This window comes from Ambystoma mexicanum, chromosome 6p, assembly GCF_040938575.1.
Source record: "Ambystoma mexicanum isolate Mex_15411 chromosome 6p, UKY_AmexF1_1, whole genome shotgun sequence".
Taxonomy (NCBI): Eukaryota; Metazoa; Chordata; class Amphibia; order Caudata; family Ambystomatidae; genus Ambystoma; species Ambystoma mexicanum.
Genome location: NC_090935.1, coordinates 1,098,818,042 through 1,098,840,058, shown reverse-complemented (window position 1 = coordinate 1,098,840,058; position 22,017 = coordinate 1,098,818,042). Strand labels below are relative to the sequence as shown.

The window sequence follows — 22,017 nt, the reverse complement described above, 5'->3', positions numbered from 1 at the left end:
TGCAAGATTAATAACAGAAAAACAAACCAAACGGCAGGTGAATTGGCTTCACCCAGGGCCAATAAATTAATCAGGTGCTCCCTAATCAACTAAGGCCTCTGGATTTAATAGACCCCCCATTGTTACTCTTACTGCGTTAATTAGTAAATTTTACCCGTGTCAATTGAGTACTCATGGAATTTGTTTTTTTGATTTACCTCCTGCCCTCCGCACGTTTCTTTATGTCCTTAAGTTTTAGGTGCAGGAACTAAGCACCAAAAAGCAGCGCTGCCGAACGTGTGCCGTGTTCACTGAATTTACAGTACTTTTTGAATGCGTGAGGCATACTTGGAAGTGCTACATACAACAGAAACAAGTGAGGTGCAAAGAGCAGGCTGTTTTGGAGCGGACAATGCCCCTCACACCTGGGCGGATACTGGGGAGAGAGCATGAAGCAGCTGGAGGGATGTTAGGCTCTTTCCGGCACAGAGAACAGCAGGTACCAGAGTCGGGGTTGCGAGAAGCACTGAGGGACGCGGTGAAGTGGGCCGCTGCCGAGGAATGACTGGGTCGCTGATAGCAGGAACAGTGGGTGGGCAGACATGGGTCAGGTCGTGAGAATCAAGGGGCAGGGGGTACTCTGATGCCCAGTGTAGGTACATATCTGCCAAGTTGTCCACTTCCGATGCGTGACTCCTCGAGCGTGTCATGTTTCCCCCCCACTGGATGCTGGCACTTGTAGGCCCCATTTTACAATGGGTAAAAACAAACTACAAGTTCCAGCTTGCAATTGGAACCAAAATTCAGGACTGGGAAACTTGGCAGGGGAGTAGGTAATGGATATGGTTTGCAGACCTTGCTTCACCCAGTGATGAAGCTATGAAGGGCAAGGGGAAGAATGACCCCTGACAGCACAGAATACACAGAGCACAGAACTGAAAACACGTGCTACGCAAAACAAAAGAGGAGGGTGAGCAGTACGGGGACATGACCACATCAGGGGCCATGGTTTGAGCCAGGATACCGAAGGGTGTTTTTTGGGCTGAAGTCAAGTGTCTGGCCTCACAGCTGTGCGACCAGGGTTCAAATCTCACAGATTTACTTCGAGTGAGTGGGCGCTGCAAATGTTTTATATTCCTTTAGGGAAAAAAAAACATAGGTGGTTTGGGGGGGGGGGGAGGTGTACTGTATCCACCCTTTGAAAAAAGTGGGCATGACGCCGTCCACCTGCAGGTTCCCTCCACTAGTTGCCTGGGTGTTATTGAGGAACGCTGCATCTACGTAGGGCTGTTATACATACAGGACACTGACCTTTTTAGATATCTGCCCGGGCCCTGTGGGGTGAAAGACATGCAAACCTAATTTGCATATGTACCATCACCAACATAAGTGACTTCACAAAAAAGGACACTACAGGGAACATCAGTCTTTTATACTTAGTGGCACCATGGGAAGTGGCATTACAAGAAGTTGCCATGGGTAAGCTGTGATACAAATAAGTTTGTGGTGTGAAATACATGAATGGTCACTATCATACATGAATCAACTCCAAGGTCAAGTAAACCATGAATGAGGCATTTCTGCCTTTTGGCTAAGATCAAGTGTAGTATCTGTTGTTCTCTTTTGATTTGAATTGATATTATAGGCAATGGTGATCATTTTTGGCGCATAGGTGGATTTATGCTGGAAAATATTTAAATATATTTCCCTAACACTTAACCCTGAATCCACTCCGGTACTCTGCTCTTTAACCTTTAAGTGCCATGGGTTTTTCCCCCCAGTGCCAAGGCCTTTTTTGGTGATTTCGGTATGTCGCCATTCAATGCCTTGTAACTTTTTTGTTACATGAGATATCTCAGCCAATTTGGCCCCTTTTTTCCCCACATGTAGGCAGGCGGCCGTAACGCCACTCAGGAATCCTAGGTTTTTGGGGGGGAAGGGGGGGGGGTGAGAGAAAATAACCAAAAAGGGGGGACATTTTGTGTTTTTTCAAAAAATGCCAATAAAATGATGTACAAAGAAGCCTGTGTTTTTTTCCTTGTAAGAGCTAGGAACAAATGGTTTGCTTTGCTGAATTCCCCAATTTCCTGGCTTTCAAGAACAGGTTGAGTGGAAACAAAAAAAAATATTTTGATGTGGTTATGTGAGATCTAGGCGATTTTGGCCATTTTTGCCAATTGGACATGCATGGATGGAATGGAAGAAAAGGGTAGGAAAGCCGAATTGGAGGACAGAAAGGCATACATTTCTAAAAAGTCGAAAAAAATTCCAAGTTTGGGAAGGAGTGATTTGCGCAGGTCAGGCAACAACTAGGTAGGGGAAAATGCAGGAAAATGACCGAAAAAAAGGGTACGTGGTGGACATGGTTGGCTTGGTACGGCAATGGCTTCTATGAATTTTGAGAAAAACAATGCTCCGCTACATTCCCCCCGACTCTTGCAGTTAGGAAAGCACACATTTTTTGTTATGTTTCACAAAACAAGCAATACCACAAGCCAAACACTGAGCCATGGTACACAGGAGTTTTATGTTTACAGCCTGAACAGACGTACTTAGCATGTATAAATCAGGAAAACCAATGTGGTGAGGAATGGCAAGCATACATTTTATTGAAAGAGCACAGGCAGACCTTTTCAAGGGTAGGTGACTTGTGCAGGTTACACAAGTGTATGGTGCCTAGAGCAGCGACTAAATGAAGGGCACATTTGGGAAATGAAAGGGTTGTGCGACAAAGGGCATCAGCAAATGGGTCGAAACGTTATGAAAACCACACAAACACAACAAATGTCATACCTTCCCGCGTTCCCAAAGGTGTCCCGATGAAAATTGTACCTTACATGTGTGGGTGCACCTACCTGGGCGCCAAGGGGAAAGCCGAAAACACCCCCAACCCCAAGTCTTTTCAGACAGCTGAATTTCACAATTTTTCCAGACAGGCACACCATACAGATATGGGCCTCGGGTGTCCAAGCCACCAAGGAAAACAGGGAACCCCATGCATTTCCGAAAAGAGAACACCGAGGTCTGACTTGTGCAAATCGGCCCAGAATTTATTACCCAGAAACCCTGGCAAAGTCTGAAATGTGGCCAAAAAAACAATTATCCGCACATTTCACTCGGCTCACCCACCGAAACACGCCGCCAACAACACATGGCCTACCGTCCTGCGTTCCCACAGGTGGCCCGATGAAAACGGTACCTCACATGTGTGGGTGCACCTACCTGGGTGCCAAGGGGAAAGCCTAAAACACGGGTACCCCAAGTCTTTCAGCACAGCATCATTTCAGGAATTCTGTTCATGCGCACACCCTACAGATTTGGGCATAGGGTGTCCAAGCCACCAAGGAAAACTCAGAACAACATGCATTTCTGAAAAGAGGACACCTGTGGGAATGCAGAGGTCTGACTTGCGCGAAGCGGCCCATAATTTATTACACAGGGTTCCCCGTTTACCTTGCTGGCTTCGACACCCTAGGCCCAAATCTGTAGGTTGCCCACATGAACAAAATGTGCTGTGCCGAAAGCCTTGGGGTTACCAGTGGGTTACCCTTTTCCTTTTGCGCCCTGGTAGGTGCATCCACACATGTGAGGTACCGTTTTCGTCGGGACACCTGTGGGAACGCAAGAAGGTATGACATCTGTTGTTGGCGATATGTTTCGGTGAGTGGACAGAGGGAAATGTCCCTGAAATTAGCTGGAAATGAAGATAATTCTCAGACATTTAGCTCTGGCCACCCACCGAAACACACCGCCAACACCACATGGCCTACCTTCCCGCGTCCCCACATGTGTCCCGATGAAAACGGTACCTCACATGTGTGGGTGCACCTACCGGGGGCGCAAAAGGAAAAGGATAACCCACTGGTAACCCCAAGGCTTTCGGCACAGCACATTTTGTTCACGTGGGCAACCTACAGATTTGGGCCTAGGGTGTCGAAGCCAGCAAGGAAACAGGGAATCCCATGCATTTAAGAAAAGAGGACACCCGTGGGAATCCACAGAGGTCTGACTTACGCAAATCGGCCCAGAATGTATTACCAGAAACCCCGGCAAAGACCCACATGGGAGAAGGGTGCCAAGGCCAGGGATATTATCTCCGACTTAGCTGGAGCCCTGGCTGCCCTGCGTTACAGCTTCTCCCCCACCAGGGAGTCCTGGCAGTGTGCCAATACCTCCTCAAAGGGAAAAGCTGTAATGCAGGCCAGCCGCAACTCCAGGATGGTTGGAGGTGATGTCCCTGGCCTAGGACATCCATGTACCTTGTGGTTGTACCGTCCCCTAAGCACAGCAGCAGCTCCAGGGAGCCCCGGCAGGATCCCCATTCCTCCCCAGAGGTGACATCTGTAACATAGCACATCCAGAGGTGGAGCCTGGGCTTGCAGACGGACAACCCAAATGGGAGGGATCCACTCCCACGGAAATACCAATGTTCTGCTGGCATGGGGGGCAGTTTGTGGCCTGCCCCTGCAATTGTGTCACAGCCCACCAACATATCTGCCCAAACAGCCCATTCCCACCCACACCACCAACAATCCAGCCCCAGTCTCACCCACTGACAGAAGGCCCTAACCATAGAATAATAAAAAACAGTACTCACATAACGTTGCAGCTGCTCGTGTAGAAAAAGCTGTAAACAAAACAAAAAAACATGTGTTACCTACGGTCACACCAGCAAAAAAAAAACAAACAAAAAAAACAATACTTTTCAAGCATGCCCCCCCCCCCCTTGCAAGCCATCCCTGGTGGTCTACTGAACCTCACCCCCCCACCCATATCTGCCATCTATTTGGGGTGAGGAGGAGAGGGCCACCAAAATTGTGGGACAGGCCCCCCCAGTGGGTGAGGCAGTAAGGTTTGGGCACCCTGGGGCCAGATTGGCACATCAATGTGCCCCTCTGCGCCAAGACAAGTTTGGTAAACAAAGAAAAAAAATTAAAAATGGCAGGCTGCACTTTAAGTGGGGGCTGAGGGACACCCTATACCGCTGGGGAATTTTGTAATGTGAAGGGGGGGTGCACCTCTCCACCCCCACACCAATTGGAGGGGCGGCGCATCTCATGTAGCCCTCCCTGGGGGCAGATAAGTGGGGACTGTCCTGCACTCCTCCCTGGGCTCAGGTGTCCCTTCCTAGGAGCAGATATCTGGGCCCAGGGAGGGCTGCATGACATGGCCCCCACTCCATCTCCATTGCGGGTGGGGGTGAGGGGGTCACCGCCCCGTCCCATTAGAAAATTCCCCGTCGCTTTGGGGTGCCCCACAGCCCCCCTAAAATGCGTTCCACCATTTTCACTTTTTTCCTTTGGTAACCCAACTCCCCTTGGCGCAGAGGGGCACATTGCTGTGCTAATCTGGCCCCAGGGTGCCCAAACCTTACTGCTCCACCCACTGGGGGGCCTGTCCCACAATTTTTGGTTGTCCTCTTCCCTCCTCACCCCAAATGGGTGGCAGGGGCACCTCAAGCAGGCCTCCCTGGCTGCATGAGGTACACCCCCTCCATTTGGGATGGGGGGGAAAGAGGGCCACCAAAAATTGTGGGACAGGCCCCCCCAGTGGGTGGGGCAGTAAGGTTTGGGCACCCTGGGGCCAGATTGGCACAGCAATGTGCCCCTCTGCGCCAAGGCAAGTTTGGTAAACAAAGAAAAAAATTGAATTTGGCAGGCTGCACTTTAGGGGGGCTGAGGGGTACTCTAAACCTGCTAGGTAATTTTCTAATGTAATGGGGGTGACCCTCTCCCCCACACACCAAAAGCAGGGGGGGCATCTCATTCAGCCCTCCCTGGGAGTGGATAAGAGGGGGGCATCTCATGCAGCCCTCCCTGGGGTCAGATGCCCCTTCTTAGGAGCAGATATCTGCCCCCAGGGAGGGCTACAAGGGGTGCCCCCATTTTCCCCTTGGGGTGAGGGAGAGAGGGCCACCCCCCTTTTCTGTAAAATAAATCCCTGGTGGCTAGTGGCCCCCCCACTCCCACCCAAATCTCCCTTTCTTTTTTATTTTTTATTTCTTTTATTAGTTTTATGTCAACCAAACAACCGTCCAACAACAACCAAACTTGCAGTACATCTTACAATATATCAAATTTTTAACACCAAAATCATTGTTGACTGCTTTCCTCTCCTACCCCCACCCCGAGCCTACATCTCTTCACGGTCTACATCTACAGTAGCAAAGGGGTTTCCCTACTCACGCTCTCCTCCGGGTCCTGGTCGCTCGACCACTCTTGTGTAGACCCAAATAGTGTTGCTATTAGGTGTTTCCAGCTTATCGGTGTTTCTGCTCCCCCCCCCTCCCATCCCCCCCCATGTTACTAGCATCCTGCTATACTACAGTTTCGGCTTCTGCCCATTTTTGGAGGTCTTTCCACCTTCTCAATCCTGGGTCTGTGACATGCCTTCCATCCCATGGCAATCCTGCGCTTCACCAGTATATACGCCAAATCTTTTAGTTTGCTTACATGTTTAAGTTTACGTGTTCTGGGGAAAGCCCCAAGCAAACATGCCCACACTATTCCTACAGTTATCTCAATCCCCTTTTCCTCCAATCTGTGCGCTTTTTCTCCCCAAAATTTCTCAATTTCCGGCCACACCCAGAACATATGCGTCATCCCAGCGTTTTCTTCGCCACATTTGGGGCTTATTTGTCTTTCTGCCTTACTGAATTTGGCTATCCTTTGGGGTGTCATAAGCCCTGTGGGTTATATACAACTGTATTTGCTGTAACCTCGCATTCCTTGACACCTTCTTGTCGTACCCTTGGGTCAGCTTCCACATTCCATCGGGGCACCCACCTCCTCCTCCCAGTCCTGTCGTAGTTGTGCCACTTCCTTTCCCACTTTGGACATTACCAGCTCATATAGCTTGGATATCTCATGCCCTCCCTCTGCTAGATCATATATTATTTCTATGGTGGTATCCGGTTCTTCTTCCAATACTATTTCTGACCATGGTTCCTTAATCTGTTGGACTACCCTGTGATATGTAATATATTGTCCTGATAGGAACCCCGTTTCCTCCACCAGCGTCCCAAAGTCCTTTATCTTCCCCTCTTGCCAAATATCTCCCATTTTCGCTATCCCCACCAGTTCCCAGTGTTTCCTGATTATCTTCATTAACTGCACTTCTTTCCCTGCCAGTACCACCAGCGACACCTGCGGGGAACACAGGGTCGGATTTTCCATTATCCGACAGGCCTTGCGCCATATTTTCCACCCCAATATCATCATCTTTGGGCGCTCTTTCATGTCTGGTTTGGACAGCCATAGGATTTCCTTCAGGAAATATGGGGCACAGTCCTGTCTAAACAACCTAGATTCTGATGTTGGGTCTTCTGATAACCATTTTGCCACATATTGTAGCTGGCTCGCTAGATAATACATTTCGAAGTTTGGCAAGTTTATACCCCCCTTATCATATGCATTTTGCAATTTCCAAAGGACGACCCTGCTCCTCGTTCCATGCCAAAGGAACCTCCTACACATGCTGTGCACCTTATCAAAGAATAGTCTAGATATCAGATATGGTATATTCCCAAATTAATGCAGCAATCTGGGTAGGACCACCATTTTCAACATTGCCCCTCTCCCAATCATCGCCAGAGGGAGCTTTATCCAAAACTTCATACTATTTTCGATGCCCTCGACCGCCTTCTCGGTATTATGCTGGTGCTCTGCCTCAACCGTATGGTAGAGGTCTATCCCAAGGTATCAATCTCCCTTTTTTTCTTTTTTCTTTTCTTTTCACCCGCTTCCCTGGGAGCATATGATCAGCCATCTACCCCCAGGGGGTCCCTAACCTGCAGGCCCCATCATTTGGGGGGCCTGGACACTTATTCCTGGTGGCCCTGCCCACCCTTCCAATTGGATGGGGGGCCACCTCATGTACTCCTGCCTGGGGGCAGCAATCTACCCTCAGTGAGGGCTAGAAGGGGTGGCCCCCTTTCCACTTGGTGTGTGGGGGGGCACCACCCTTTCCCAGGGGCAAAATAAAACCCTGGTGTCTAGGGCCCCCCCAACCCCCATTGCATTTCCTTTTTTTTTATTTGTTTTTATTTTGCCCCCTTCCCTGGGGGCAGATGATCAACCATCTGCTCCCAGGGTCTCCACATATGTGCCCCCATGCTTTGGGGGCCAGGGAGGGAAGAGGGCTGCTTACTGTAAGCAGCCTCCACTCCCCCCCCCCGCATTCAAAGACATCCCTGGTGTCTAGTGGGCATTGCTGGGCGCGGATCGAGTGCTCTGCGCCCTTTCCATGCCCAGCCATGCTTTCACAAAAGGTGTCGTTGGAAAGGGGAGAATCTCCCCTTTACAACAAAACCTCCCTCGATCTCCGGCTTGAAATACAGCCGGGGATCGAGGGGGAGAAAGGTGGAGACTCACCTTTCATTTTCACAGCAGCAGCCCGAAATGGCTGCTGCAGTGAAAATTACTTTCACGTCTGCATGCTTTACGCACGCCGACGTGAAACTGAAGGTAATCCAGCCCCCTGGCAGTGAGGGGGAGGTCCCCCTTTACATAGCCCGTGGGTTGGATTAGTGTTTTGAGCGATCCCTGCTTTGCTTTGCAGGGATCGCTCAAAACATAGTGCCAAAAAGGACAAGCTATCTCGTCCTTGGCACTTAAGGGGTTAAGGTCGGGATCCATTACTGGTTGCTTGCAGCCATAACCCTCTTTCTAGAGCCTGGGAGGAAAGAGTGTCACTGACATCCAGCTGCAGTCGGAGATGCGATTTTTCAGATTTTGGAGTGGAAACCATAGCTGAGATGGCAGCGAGCAGCAGCACAGGCAGTGACAGCGAAGCGCTGGTCCAGGCGGAACAGATGGAAGAGGGCCGGTGCTAGCAAGCAGAACACCCTGCGGGGTAGGCCCAGCGACAGGGGCTGGAGAAGCCGAGAAGGGAGGCCCAGGTACCCAGGAGGGCGTGGCACAGGCCGGCGGCCCCAGTACTGCAGGAGGGAAACGAAGCACCTCCCCAGGCACCAGCGGAACCCGACCTGGCGGCAGTGGCACGGGCCAGACCATATGGCAGCAGCACTGGGTCAGGGGCCAGACCAGGCGGCAGCACCCCCTGAACCACCAGATGAGGCAGACGGCCCATATGTAGGTCAAGGCAGTGGATGGCGGTACCATGTTCTGGAACAAAGTGGTCTTGGTGGTGGGGGTCAAACCCAGCGAGATCCTTAGTCTCCAGAACAACCTGTCATACTGAGTCTTCCTCCTAACATTACTCACGCAGGCCTTCTGCGAGAATTACTGTGAGGTCTTCCAGGCAAGGAAGGAGGAGGAGGCACCGTTCAGCACGTTTGAGATGGAGACACAGAGGGAGTCAAGGGAAAAGAAGGTCACGGTGGAGATGACCAACCCTCAAGTCTCTGATGCAGACATATGTACCCTGCTGAGAATGCACAGCACCATCAAGGATGGGCCAACGAAGATCAGGGACAGCAATGGGGTTTAGAACACCTCATGGAGGGCGATCCTGGAGCTGCACCCCAGCACCGAGGGCTGGGATGGCATGCAACACCTGCCATCTGTTTTCAACCTTGGAGCAAACGAGGGAAGGATCAGATACCCAGGCCAACCCTTCACCTGCAGGCAGTGCAACAGCGAGGGGCACAGAGGGAAGGCGTGCCTGCAGGCATACTGCAGGGAGTCAGGGCACGAGGCCCACCAGTCAAGTGGAAAGACATTATGCAACTCCTCTGGGGCTCTGGGCCACACCTACTACAGCTGCCCAGCCTTGCTGGGATCTCAAAGACGCTGGGTAGGAGAGAGAGGGCCTGAATTCTCCCTTCACCCGAGGGGAGTTGCACAAGGCAGCCATGACCTTCAAGCGGGGCAAGACCCCGGGCTGTGATGGGCTCCCAGAGAAACTATATGCCGAACTGTGGGACCCGATCAGACCGGACCTGCTCGCACTGTATGAAGAGATGGCTGAAAGGGGCAGCATGCCGCAGTCCCCGAGAGAGGGCATGACTGCACTCTTGTACAAGCAGAAAGGAGACCGGGAAGACCTGCAGAACTGGAGGCCCATCTCGCTCCTGAACGTGGACTACAAGATCCTGGCTAAGGTGATGGCGAACTGGCTGAAGAAGGTGATCGGGAAGATGGTCCACCCGGACCAGTCCTGCGGGGTACCCGGTCGCCAGATCGCAGACAGCCTGGCCCTGATCGGGACACGATCAAGTACGTCAAGGACTGGAGGGTCCGAGCAGCTCTGGCCAGCTTGGATCGGGAATAGGTGTTTGACAGTCTCCCACAAGTTCATGGACCGGGCCCTGCAGGCACTGGGACTGGGGGACCTCTTCTGTGACATGGTGAAGGTAACGTACAGACACATCTTCAGCAGTGCCATGGTCAACGGTTGGAAGACCACTTCCTTTCCAGTGGAGTCAGGGGTCCGACAAGGTTGCCCAGTCTCACCTCTTCTGTTTGTTTGTGTCATAGATTTCCTGGCGGAACACATCAGATGGAACGAGGACATCAGAGGAGTTAAGGTGCCAGGAAGTGACGGCAAGGGGGAGGTGAAGTGCTCCCTCTACATGGACGATGTCTCAGTCTTCTGCACAGACGGAGGCTATGTGAAAGCCCTGGCGATAACCTACAAAGACTTCGGCAGGGCTTCGGGAGCCAAGATCAAATGCACGAAGTCAGAGGCAATGCTCTTCGGAGACTGGAACCCTGCACATGAGCCGTTGCCCTTCCCCATCAGACGGGTCCACATCAAGATACTGGGAGTGTGGTTCGGCTATGAGGGCGCCGCGGTGAGGACGTGGGACGAGAGTGACAAAGGCCAATCAGAAGCTGAGAATCTGGAGCCTGCGGAAGCGGACCATAAAGGATGTAGAAGAGGAGCAAAGTACCCCCACTCCAACTGCCCCGCCTACATTACCTGAAAAGTATGAACCAAAGTATGTGACGTATACTGAACAGGTAAACCAGCAAAGAGAAGAGCGTGGACTCTGCAGTACCCATAAGAATACCTATACCTAAGAGAATATGCGAGGTAAAGTACCCATTGAGGAAATCATACCTGCATCCAAGACAATATGATGGCCATTTCAGGAAAATTCCTAAAGAAGCAGAGAAATTAAATGACAAAGATGAATGGTGGCGTCATACAAAGTTGAATCGACACCCATATAGAAGGATAACTGGACCAGATAGGCAGAAAAATTCATAAAGCACAAAGAGGTGCCAAGGATAAGGGGACATTTTGGGATCAAGATGAAGAGACTTATGCCACAGAGCTGATGAAAATACTTAGTTTAAATATGTACAGATGCAATGAAATGCAAGCAGCAAAGCAATCATGAAGCTAGCCACATGCTTTTGAATAGATTAGACTGCGGCAAGCGTCAACATATACATATATACCGCTATAGATACATATGGACAAGTAAAGGATGAATTTTTCCAGTACGTATATAAGCAGTACAGAACGAAGCAAGAAGGCCTCATTTTAGTGTGGCAGTTGAGAAAAGCAATTGAATTAAACAGAATAAATGTTCAGCTAAGGAGGTCACTGAGCCAAGAAAGCCATGGTCTTATCAAACTGGAATTGGCTGACATTGGATACAATTAACGTGAAAGAACAGAAGCTCCTGTTCAAAGAGGTCAAGCAAAAACAAAAGACGTCAGAGGGCTATTGAAAATAAAATCAAATACACGAAAAGGCTCAAATTCATGGTATCCAGTCATGTGATAGAAGGAAGTTGGACCAAAGAGATGATCACACCTATGCACGGAAGCCGGCTAGTGCTCATGCTCCTTAAAAATTCTCAGAGAACAGTACAAACTCCAGGCCAACTTCAAAGCACTAATTGACACAGCACCATTGAGATGATGATGGATGACATTTTAATTGGTGGGAAGTTGGTGCTAAAACCAGCTCACCCGCACCTGGTTGTTCAGTCTGCATGCTGCTAAACGTAGGTGGAAAAGTACTGACGGGGGTTAGAAGCCAACCAATTGTAGGGGACCTATAGTATGTGTAGCCAATAGGAAGTCGTACATTTAGTGACGTTCATAGTGGCCATTTTTAAGGGAGGGCTTAGTTGCCCCACCTGATGTTAACTATCCAATTACCTCGTTCTGTTGCTCTATACAGATATGGAACCTATGCTTAGTTATTCACTTAGAACCAATCCCACCTCCCGATCGTTTTTTTGTAGTCTGCCATGTAGGATGACGTTGGTAATGACTCAGGTCAAAACGTCAATGATGACCAGTTATGGGTATAAGAACCCAATTTTTTATGAAGTAAGCAGAGTCAGAGTATCAAGCAATTGCTGATGTTTGTTGAACTCCCGGTTTTAGATACTTGACATTAAAAAAGACACACTTTGCCAAACTATTTGTGTTGTCTTGATTATTGATGTATTGCTACTCATCTTAAAGGGCTGTTTGGGAAACACACAGCTCAAGGGGAAGACGCTGGCCCTGAGGAATGTCATCTTGAGAGGCTTGTTCACCTGAGACTGCGTGAGGATCACTCTCTAGAGCAGCGACAAGGGATTCCTGATGGCCCGCTTCTTCCTCCTCCCAGTCTGACGAAGACTGGGGTGGGCAGAGGGGAACACCAGGATCCCATACAACTGGACAGCGCCTTGGTAGCATGCAGAAGCAGAGCATTCCGTGAGGGACTTCCAGCTGGAGGGGGCAGGGCCAGACCAGTGGAAGACTGGGGCCATCCACGCACGCATCCGTGAGATGTACATATGCGAGCAGATCAGCGCCCTACCCTCAGAGACCACAGAGATCGTGGGGGAGCACATTGCATCAAAGAGGTTGACAAACAAGCACAAAGACATCACCTGGATGGCCTTCCAAGGGGGTCAGCCGGTGCGAGCCTTCATGCACGCCAGAGAACTGAACCTCTTCAGGAACTGTCAGAGGGGATGCACAGCAGACGAGATGGAGCACCACCTCTTCTGGGACTGCACCTACGCCAGGGACGCGATTAGGGACCTCTCCACAGAGCTGGGAGACCTGATCCCTACAACAAACATTGCTGCCGAGTCAGTGTTGTACGGTTTCTTCCCAGGGACCCACACACAGCGAAATATCCAGGCATGCTGGAGAAGCCTGTGCTGCGTTAAAGATGTGCTCTTCTTTTCCAGGAACCGCTTGGTGGTGTGGAAGAAGGAACCTTCAACTGAATCCTGCCAACTGATGTTAAAAAGCCTCCTGAGGGACTATGAGATGGACGGGCCGGAGGACGACAGCGATGATGAGGACTGAGTAATATGCTCATGCATTATCCTCTTTGTGCTTTTTATTCCAGAAACCACCAAGGGGCGACAAAGGAGGTTAAGCTGACTAGAGCCTGACGGCAGAAGCCCCACAGCCTCCCAAGGGGACCAGCAGTACAGCAGAAGGTGACAGGGCCATGGAGGGGTGAGTAGTGTACACTTTCATCGCCATTTGTGTACTTTTTGGCCCGGGTAACACAAAGGGCTCATCGGAAGACCAATGGCGAGGACGATGAGGGATCCATCGCGTGAGTAACGAACCCTCCCCTACCTGAACAGCCCTTCCCTGCACAGGCAAGGGTCCGAGACAGGCCCGATACATGTAATGTTGTATGGAAGGAATTCTTTTTCACAGAATTGCAGATAAACAAACCCGTTCTTGCGTCTCAAAACAGCACAACAGCAGAGAAACTCTACCTAAAACCATGAACAGGCATAGTGTAGAGAAGGAGCCAAGTAACCCCACCTCAACCACTTCGCCCATATTGCTTATTTGTTGGGAACCAGAGTGTGAGACGTGTACGGTACCAGTGAAAATACTGATACCAAAGAGAATCCTGGGGGCAAGGTTGCCATGGCCATTTGAATGAAATCCCAGAAGAAGCAGGACCAATGAATGGAAGGGAAGAATGGTGACGTCATATGAAGAAGGCTGACGTACATGGAAGTGATGCAGGGACAAGAGAATGAAGATATTCTATAAGGCATCAAGAAAGTATGAAAGATAAGTGACATCTTGGGATCAAGATGAAGAAATGTATGCTATAGAAACCATGAAGAAATCAAGTTATTTTACACATGTACAGATGCAAAGAAATGCAAGCAGACTAAGTATTCTTGAGGCTAGCTTTATAGTGAATAGAATGCAGCATGCGCCAACATATACATATATATTGAAGTGAGAAAAGAATGGATGTTTCCACTACGTATTATAGCAGAGCTGGACCAGAGAAGGAAGACCTCTTTTCCAGTGTTTCACAGTTAAAAAAGCAAGTTTAATTACATAAGCAGATCTCAGAAAGGCAAGGCTGGACGAGCCCCAAAAAGCCAAGTCTTATCAGGCTGGGGTGAGCAGACATTGGATACAAATCGTGTGAAAGAACGAAAGGCTTGTTCAGAAGACATGGACAAAAACAAGGAAGACGTCAGAGGTCTGTTAGAAAATTTAAATACACCAGAACTCGATTTTGTGGTCTTCAGTCACGTGGAAGGATGAAGTTGGAAGAACACGATGGTCACACCTACGCATGAGGGCAGAGCGTGCCTTCACTCCCCTGAATACTCCAGAGCAAAAGAACACTGTCAAGTACAAGTTCAAAGCCTTAATTGACAGCAGACCACTGAGGTGACGATAGATAAATATGCTAATTGGTGGGAAGCTATGGTTAAGACTAGCTCATCTGCACCTGGAAGACCGGACTGCGTGCTGCTAACGTAGGTGGAAAAGGACTGACAGAGGAAAGCGTGCCAACCAATTGTTGGGGTCCATGCAATTAAGGGTCCTATAGTTTGTGTAACCAATGGGACGTCGTATATTTAGTGACGTTCATAGTGACCTGTTTAAGGGGAGGGCTTAGTTGCCCCACCTGGTATTAAGAAACCTATCACTCTTAGACAAGTATGGATCGTATGCGTAGATGTACCTTAAGAACCCATCACAATAGCCACTAGGTTTTTGTAATTTGCCACGTAGGATGGCATTAGTAAATACGTAGGTTGACGTCATCAATGACGATTTTTTTGCTATACAGAAAGTATTATTTAAGGACATGAAACACAAACCAAATGCTTAATAAATATGTATATTAACTAAATCGGAGAAGATATGTTGTCAAGTGCTTAAATTGCCCACATCCCGGTTTCACCACTTAGCCAAAGTGTGTGATCTTGGACAAATCGTTTAATCTCACTATTTTATCTGGAGTTCCTGTAATTGATTTGGTTAATAGCTAATGTTATTTTGTTATTAGTGAACTAGTGCCACAACACAACTTGCACCAGTGTGAGACTAAAGTTCTTTATTTGTGTTGTAAATCTTATCCATTAATATATGTATAGTAATGCCTTGAAAAGTAAACACATTACATAATAAAATAGCCTTTCATAATAAACTAACCTTACGTTATATAAATCGGCAGGAGTATGCCCTTGGATTTATTTTCGCCATCCTGCCAGGAAGGTCACAGTATCACCATGCAGTAACGTGATCCTAAACAAATCTCGCTTGGGTTTTAAAAGCATAGTCTTCATTTCATACAGCAGGCAGCATTATGCACCCTTTCCATTTCTCATCACCCACTATTCGCATTTCTTAAGGGACAAAAGCCCCTACAAATCGTCCACCTCGTCTCATCAAGGTCTAATTGCTGCCATTATAATGCACTAACACAGACCAACGTTTTGAGATTGCAGGACGAGAGTGTCGGATTCCTATGGCATTGGCGCTGTACACATCAATCATAGCTGTTCAAGGTTGAGAGTTCAGTTGGCTTGTTAGGTCATACTTAAATAGAAGGAAGCCTACTAGTTGGAATTGGTGCCATTGGTTCTTTATTATTACTGAAAGTGCCGACACGTGTTTCGACCTCTGAAGAGTTTTTATCAAGGCAGGTTGGGTATAACATGGACATGTGATAAGAGTTGCTGGCGTGTTGCTGGCACAGTACTGGGCACTGGATAGTGCTTCAAGGGAGGCCCAGTGCGTCAGTCTAACGTCTCCTCGCTGGTCGGTGATCAACATTTTGACATGTTTCACAGACCCCTGGGAGATCTACTCTGCTACCCGAAACGCCAACTTTCACAGCAAAGTATGAGTGCTGGAAAGGCGTTCATCAGGACCCAGTAAAGTCAGGACTTTCCCCCATCCCTTACAGAGTGTGTGCGGGATGCAGGACACAACCTGTGAATTTGGGACAGTCCTGCAAAAATATGGAACGGTTAGCCAGCCTAAGTCTGACAGTGGCCCCTGGGATCTTCTGAACCCTGTAAAGCTGCGTTCAAGGGAGGCACACAAAAATAGCATGGAGTGACTGAGTTAGGTGGTGAAGGACGGGGACACCCGAGACTCCCCATCAGAAGCTGGTGGAGAGTTTGAGAGAAGTCAGAAGAAGGACTGAGAAGGGCTGGCAAAAAGCATGCGGTTTGTACAGAGAACTTTCCTCATGCAATTTGACGTTCTTCACTGAAAATAGGTGAGGGTCCATGTAAGACAAAAGGGAAAAGGACAGTGCTGTGATGAATCAGCAGAGGAAAATGAATAAGTTCACCACAACACTGACTGGTAAACAAGGAGGAGATACACAGCAGGTTTGTGACCCAGCCACTGTCAACCAGCCAAGGAGGTGTAAAGGTGCTGTCTCCCAAAGTAATCCAAGAAAATAACATGAAAGTAATCAAAAATGGAGTGCACAACTTGCAAGAAAAATAAACAGCTGTTATTCACAAAATTCAGCTTGGAGCATGTCAGACAGATGAAAAACTCAACATGCCCATTCGTATGACATGTAAGGCGGACAACCGCAGAATTTCCATATTTTACAAATGCAATATTAAGTACAATCCAAATGTTTTTCATTGGCTATCGTCATTGACCCCCTAAAGAATATTATACATTGACAGACCCAATTGGGCGTTTTCCTTTTCACGTGACAATTGGAATACCACACCCCAGCATGACATCATTTAATAGTCAGCTGGTTGGCACTCATACTACAGTTGATAAAGCTCTGCCCTAATTGGACAGCAACACCCAAGACAGTTCAGGCTATAGTCTCCCAATAGTGTAGTAAGTGGAAATCAGTGAGGTCAAAACTGTGTTACATCCCATGGATCAGCACAATCCCTTCCCCCATCTTTTTCCCTTGGCGTTCCTCCCCTTCTACCTTCAACTCCCGTCACAGTAAATAAATATGAAAAACAAAACGCACATGTGGCCCTGCTCCCGGAAATTAATTCTTGTATTTATCCATTTTAACATGGTGGTTTTACCTCTGGACCACTGCTCTCGGTGGGGGCTCCGTGTTTATTTATTTTATTTCTTATAAAGGCGCTACATGCCCATAGCCTCAGAGCGCTCCAAGAGAAGAGGAATGAAGAGAAGGAAAAGAGCAGGAAAGAAAGATAGGGACAGGTTTCTGTTTGGGTAGATTAAACAGTAATGTCTTTACATTTGTTTTAAACAATGTGACCGATTGAGATGTTTCAATATTCAGGGGCAAGGCATTCCATTCACATGGAGCAGTGAATTTGAAGATGCAGTCACCAAAGTTTTTTTAGACGAGATTGCGGCTGGTTGAGATGAAGAGTGTCTGAGGAGCAGAACACAGTGCTGGATGATTTTCTCAATAATCTTTTAGTGAGATAGTGTGGTGCATTTTAATTCTGGCATTTGTATGTGAGAGAGAGAATTTGATGTCCAATTCTCTACTTCACCGCAAGCCAGTGTAATTTCCTCCTAAAGGCAGTGACATGGCCCATCTCGCTAAACCAAATACGGTCCTAGCAGATCCATTCTGAGTAGTTTGAAGCCGATGTAAGTTGCCTTGAGACGTGCTGATTAGTAGACTGTTAAAATAGTCTAAACGTGAGTTTTTTAATGAGGATGCCAAAAGATACCCGTTTTTAATGAGAGGTATGGCCTAATCTGGTGAAGCAGTTTAGTTAGATGTCCACATCATGAGTGAATCTGAGAGAACAGTTTTTTCATTGAGAGATTGGCATCCAACATAACTCCCAAGGTTTTCGTGATTTGCTTACCAGCCACCTTAAAAATAAATCATATTGAGAGTGGAGTTTCTTTAATCGAGGACCGGAGGCCATGATGAGCAGCTCAGTTTTTGAGTCACATTCTAGTTCTTCATTTTGGCCATGCTGCTGTCCGAGCCTGTGCATGTATCTCACTGTATCCTACACAACAATTATGTATCAGGGAAGGCACCTGCTCTCGAACCACATTTCAGGCCTCTGAGCAGTTTTCTCCCTTGCTAGCTAAACACTGTTTAGCACTTCTTTCCATCCTGGCTGTGGCTGCTTGGATCTTTCTGCCTGTCAGCAAAACAAAATTCAACCAAATGTCCATAGCTCAGAAATGCGGTCTAGCACACTAGAATGGCAAAATCTGCAGCCTTTACCTCTTGTTCAATACAACAACTAACACCACCTCCAAACTATTCACTTTTATCTTATAATATAGGTGCTTCGTAAATAATGCAGAGAGATGCTTTGCACATGTTATTTTCTATGGAGCACAAAGCCTGGATGCTCCTCTGAAGTGTACAAAACCACTATAAGGGATGCATGGTATCACAAGTCGACACTAACACAAGAGTTGCAAGTTTGAAAACCTTTGAAAAGGCCTATACTACAAAAACAGAATGTCTGCCCTCACTCCGATACAAACTAATGTGGCATAGGGATACGTATCTAAAAAAGGAAAATCAGTGGTGAAATGAAATGTCAGAATGGCAATATAAATCAGTATTAATTCTTGTCCCCAAGTTATATAGCACAGGGTTAGATGCAACACTTGGTGGATGAACACACTTTGGCTTGCAAACACAGTTAATCCGCTTGCTCTACCCTCCAGAGCCTTCTTGGCCTTTCAAGTTTGAGTCACAAGTTCATGGGGTTAACCCTCTCGGGTTCCCATTACCCAAGTCCAGGTCACCCTTCAAGATTCTACAGTTTCAACAAAAAAGTTTGTAAGTATTGTATTTGGTCGCAGTTCACTATAGGTTCCCCTCAATTGGGATCAAACCTTTTCCCCTGGGTGGGGCTCCCTTCCCCAAGCTTTCTTCACATTCCATACATGGGCTTCCCTCTGTCGGGTTTTGCCACCTTTTCGCGTTTTGACTTCGCTGTCCAAGACTTTCAAAACTGGGAGGATTTTTGCTCTCACCTCCACATGACCACTTCGACCCTCATTTCTTTCTTTACTTCCACTGTACATATTTTTCTTCCGGTCCAATGCCTCTTGGAAAATGTACTTGCTACGTACAACTTGCTTTCATATCAATTGCTCATAGATCAAGTCTTTCAAACCTTTCTTTAATGCGGTTTTATGGTTCCTTTTTCTCTCTCACTTCCCACTGCCTCTGCAGCTTTAAAACATTTCACAGAGACTCGATTGGGCAATCTCATTTCGCCGGACCACTGTGCTTCTTTGTATTCCGTATTCACAGTTCTTAACAATGGATTCACTTTCTCTCGCAGATTATCGGCGGTCGCGTACCCGTCATCCCTTGGATATTGTCACAAGCATTTGAATTAACCAGGCTTTCTTTGCTTCCTTCAACTCACCAGTCGTATTAAGGTGTTTTTGTCTTTCGTGCCTTTGATGTAGGAGTCATGGTTGTAGGAGTCATGGTTATTACCACTGCCGATTCTGCACCTCCCCAACTCTGCTGTTCACCTGGGAGGGTGGCTGGTAACCTTGTAGCACTCAGAAGACTTTCTTCCTTCCAGCTGGGCTGTCGTGCGTAATCCTCACTGTCTTTGGGAAATAACAATCTTGGGCAGGGGGGGTGAGGGGGAGGGGTGGATGGGTCGGGTCTCTGGCTTCCTGCCCCTTTGGTTCAACCCCTCCGTTTTTCGCTCTCCTTCTCCTGGTTCGCCATCACCCTGGAGGAACTGCTCCTTCTCGTGCACCGCCTTGTTCAAAGTGTTTCACCTTTTTACAATGTGGGGAGAGTGAATAGGTATTAGGTGTGCATGATTAAAGTCAAGTGCCTGACCCTGCCTGATCTCGTTAGAGGGACAGGTCTAGTATATTGAATGAGTGGTAATCCTTTCAGCCTTAGACCGCCTCGTCCTTGGGTCAGTGGTTCTGTAGGAAAAGGGGGTGGGCGGGATTTGGGAAGTTCGAATACCCTTAAAAAATAGGATTAGATAGGAGAATTGGGAAAGAGGCGTGTCTCGCCATTGGGTGCCTCTCCCCCAAACCCCAAAGACCCCTTACCCAGGCGATCACACTGATCAACCCCCAGGGTCTGGATCCAAAGGCGATGACCGTGCCCTGACCACCTGTGTAAGGATCCGGGCAGTGAAACACCCTCTGGTTTTTACTCCAACTACAATATCACACCATGGAAAGCACATGACCCCTACATCCCTACCAGAGGTCTGCTGCCCGTTTAAAGGACTTTTCTAATCCTGCACTTGGGCCTTTAGGACGCTGGACTTTCATATTGACACAGGGAATATGCAAAGATCTGACCCATCCCTCATCAAAGTATTACAGGAAGTCCAGGCCTTGAGGGTTGCCGTTGGATTGAATATTGGGAGGTTGAAGTGGATGTAAGCCCGATCAGAGATGACATGCACATGGTCATAACTAAGATTACTGAGGAAGACAGCTGAACTAGAAGAAACAGTAATGACTTGCAATAGGCAGGTTGGCAAGTTGCGGTCAGCCCTCAGCCACTAAAACACTACGCAGAAGATGTCTAAGCTGTGGTCGAAGAGATGTAACGTCCACACGGCTGGTCTCCCCGAAGCAGCACCGGTTTGTAGAAAAAGAGGTCTCTGGTGTTCCCTGGCCTGACCTTTTCTCTGCAGAAAGGGCTGATAGGTTCCTGGGAAGGCACCATACGTCACCCCCTGCCAGGGACACCTCCAAGGCCAATAACACAGAAGATAATGAGTTATAGTGATCAAGATGTTCATGTTACACCCAAAACTCAATTCAGTATGGAAATTAGACCATCTCTCTTTTCTCGGCTTGTACCCTGAAGTTGCAGCAACAAAGTACTTTTGAAAAAGTTAAGACAGCTGAGAAGCAAGGTTATAAAAAGGTATTTGTCAATGCTCCAGGCCAGGGTACAGATATTCTGAGATGGATGGACCCAAGAAATGGGACAACCAGTGACTAGACGAAGCCGAACATGGTACTTGCAGGTAATGGTAAATAGCCGGTCTGGCCAACGCAATGAGCCCAGGTCTAGAAGGGACCAGGGTCAGGCTGGTGGTGGATGGAACCGAAGTGGACAACAAACTGCTGGAAACAACAAGACAAGCCTAAATGGAGGAAGTGTTCACTAGGGGGGGATCCAGCTAGTCGGCCTAGGAAGGGGATCCAGCTAGTCGGCCTAGGAAGGGGATCCTAGGAAGGGGAAAGCATCTACGGAATGATGACTTCAGAAAGGACAGGGAGTGTACAATGAGGACTAGGGAGGCCGTAGTGCTCTGGTTGGGCGCCAGGAGGGAACCTGCGTGAGAAATACATGGATAAAAGGGAACAGATGTTACCAAGTGGATTCCCTTCGGCGCCCACCACTCTCAAGCATCAGAAATTGTCTGCAGGAAATTGGTTTACTGGGACTGTTCATTCAACCTTTTGTTGGGTGGTAACAAGGAAATATGGCAGCCTGGGGGAGAGAGGTGGAGCAGGCCCATTAAGAGGGTGGACTTCATTTGGATGAAAGAAATGGTGTAAGGCAAGTGGTTGTTCTACCAACAGTGAACTGAGTAAAAAGGGTTACCTGATGTGGGCATGTTCAATATGTTGGTGGATATGTCGCGTGTTGAGATACGCAGGAAAGGGAAAGTGAGGGGAAGGTGGTCACAGTTTGGCCGGTCTACAGTTTAACTTTATAGGAGGTGTGAGGGTGCAGGAGTAAGACTTGGACACAAGAGTGGTATGTTGATTGGCAAAGACTTATCAGCAAAAATGTTTTTTGTTGTTTCAGGAAACACTAACTAGCCCTATATCTAAGAGAGGTTCCCTGCCTCAGCAAAGAAAATGTCAGAATGGCCAAAATAAAGTTGAATGTCCTGTGTCCGTAACTGCCGCTCAC

The 22,017-nt window shown here is 48.1% G+C and overlaps 1 protein-coding gene across 3 annotated transcripts in view; it reads right to left on the bottom strand.

The window, feature by feature from the left end:
• Positions 1-22,017, bottom strand: part of FANCC (FA complementation group C) — a 2,294,314-nt gene that overhangs the window by 2,215,100 nt on the left and 57,197 nt on the right. For 2 of the 3 annotated variants that reach the window (XM_069625705.1, XM_069625706.1), the window contains one exon: positions 4,577-4,606. The exons of the other annotated variant lie outside the window; for it this stretch is intronic. The gene's annotated coding sequence lies outside the window, so the exon portion shown is untranslated. The remainder of the gene's footprint in view (positions 1-4,576; positions 4,607-22,017) is intronic. 3 annotated transcript variants of the gene reach the window in all.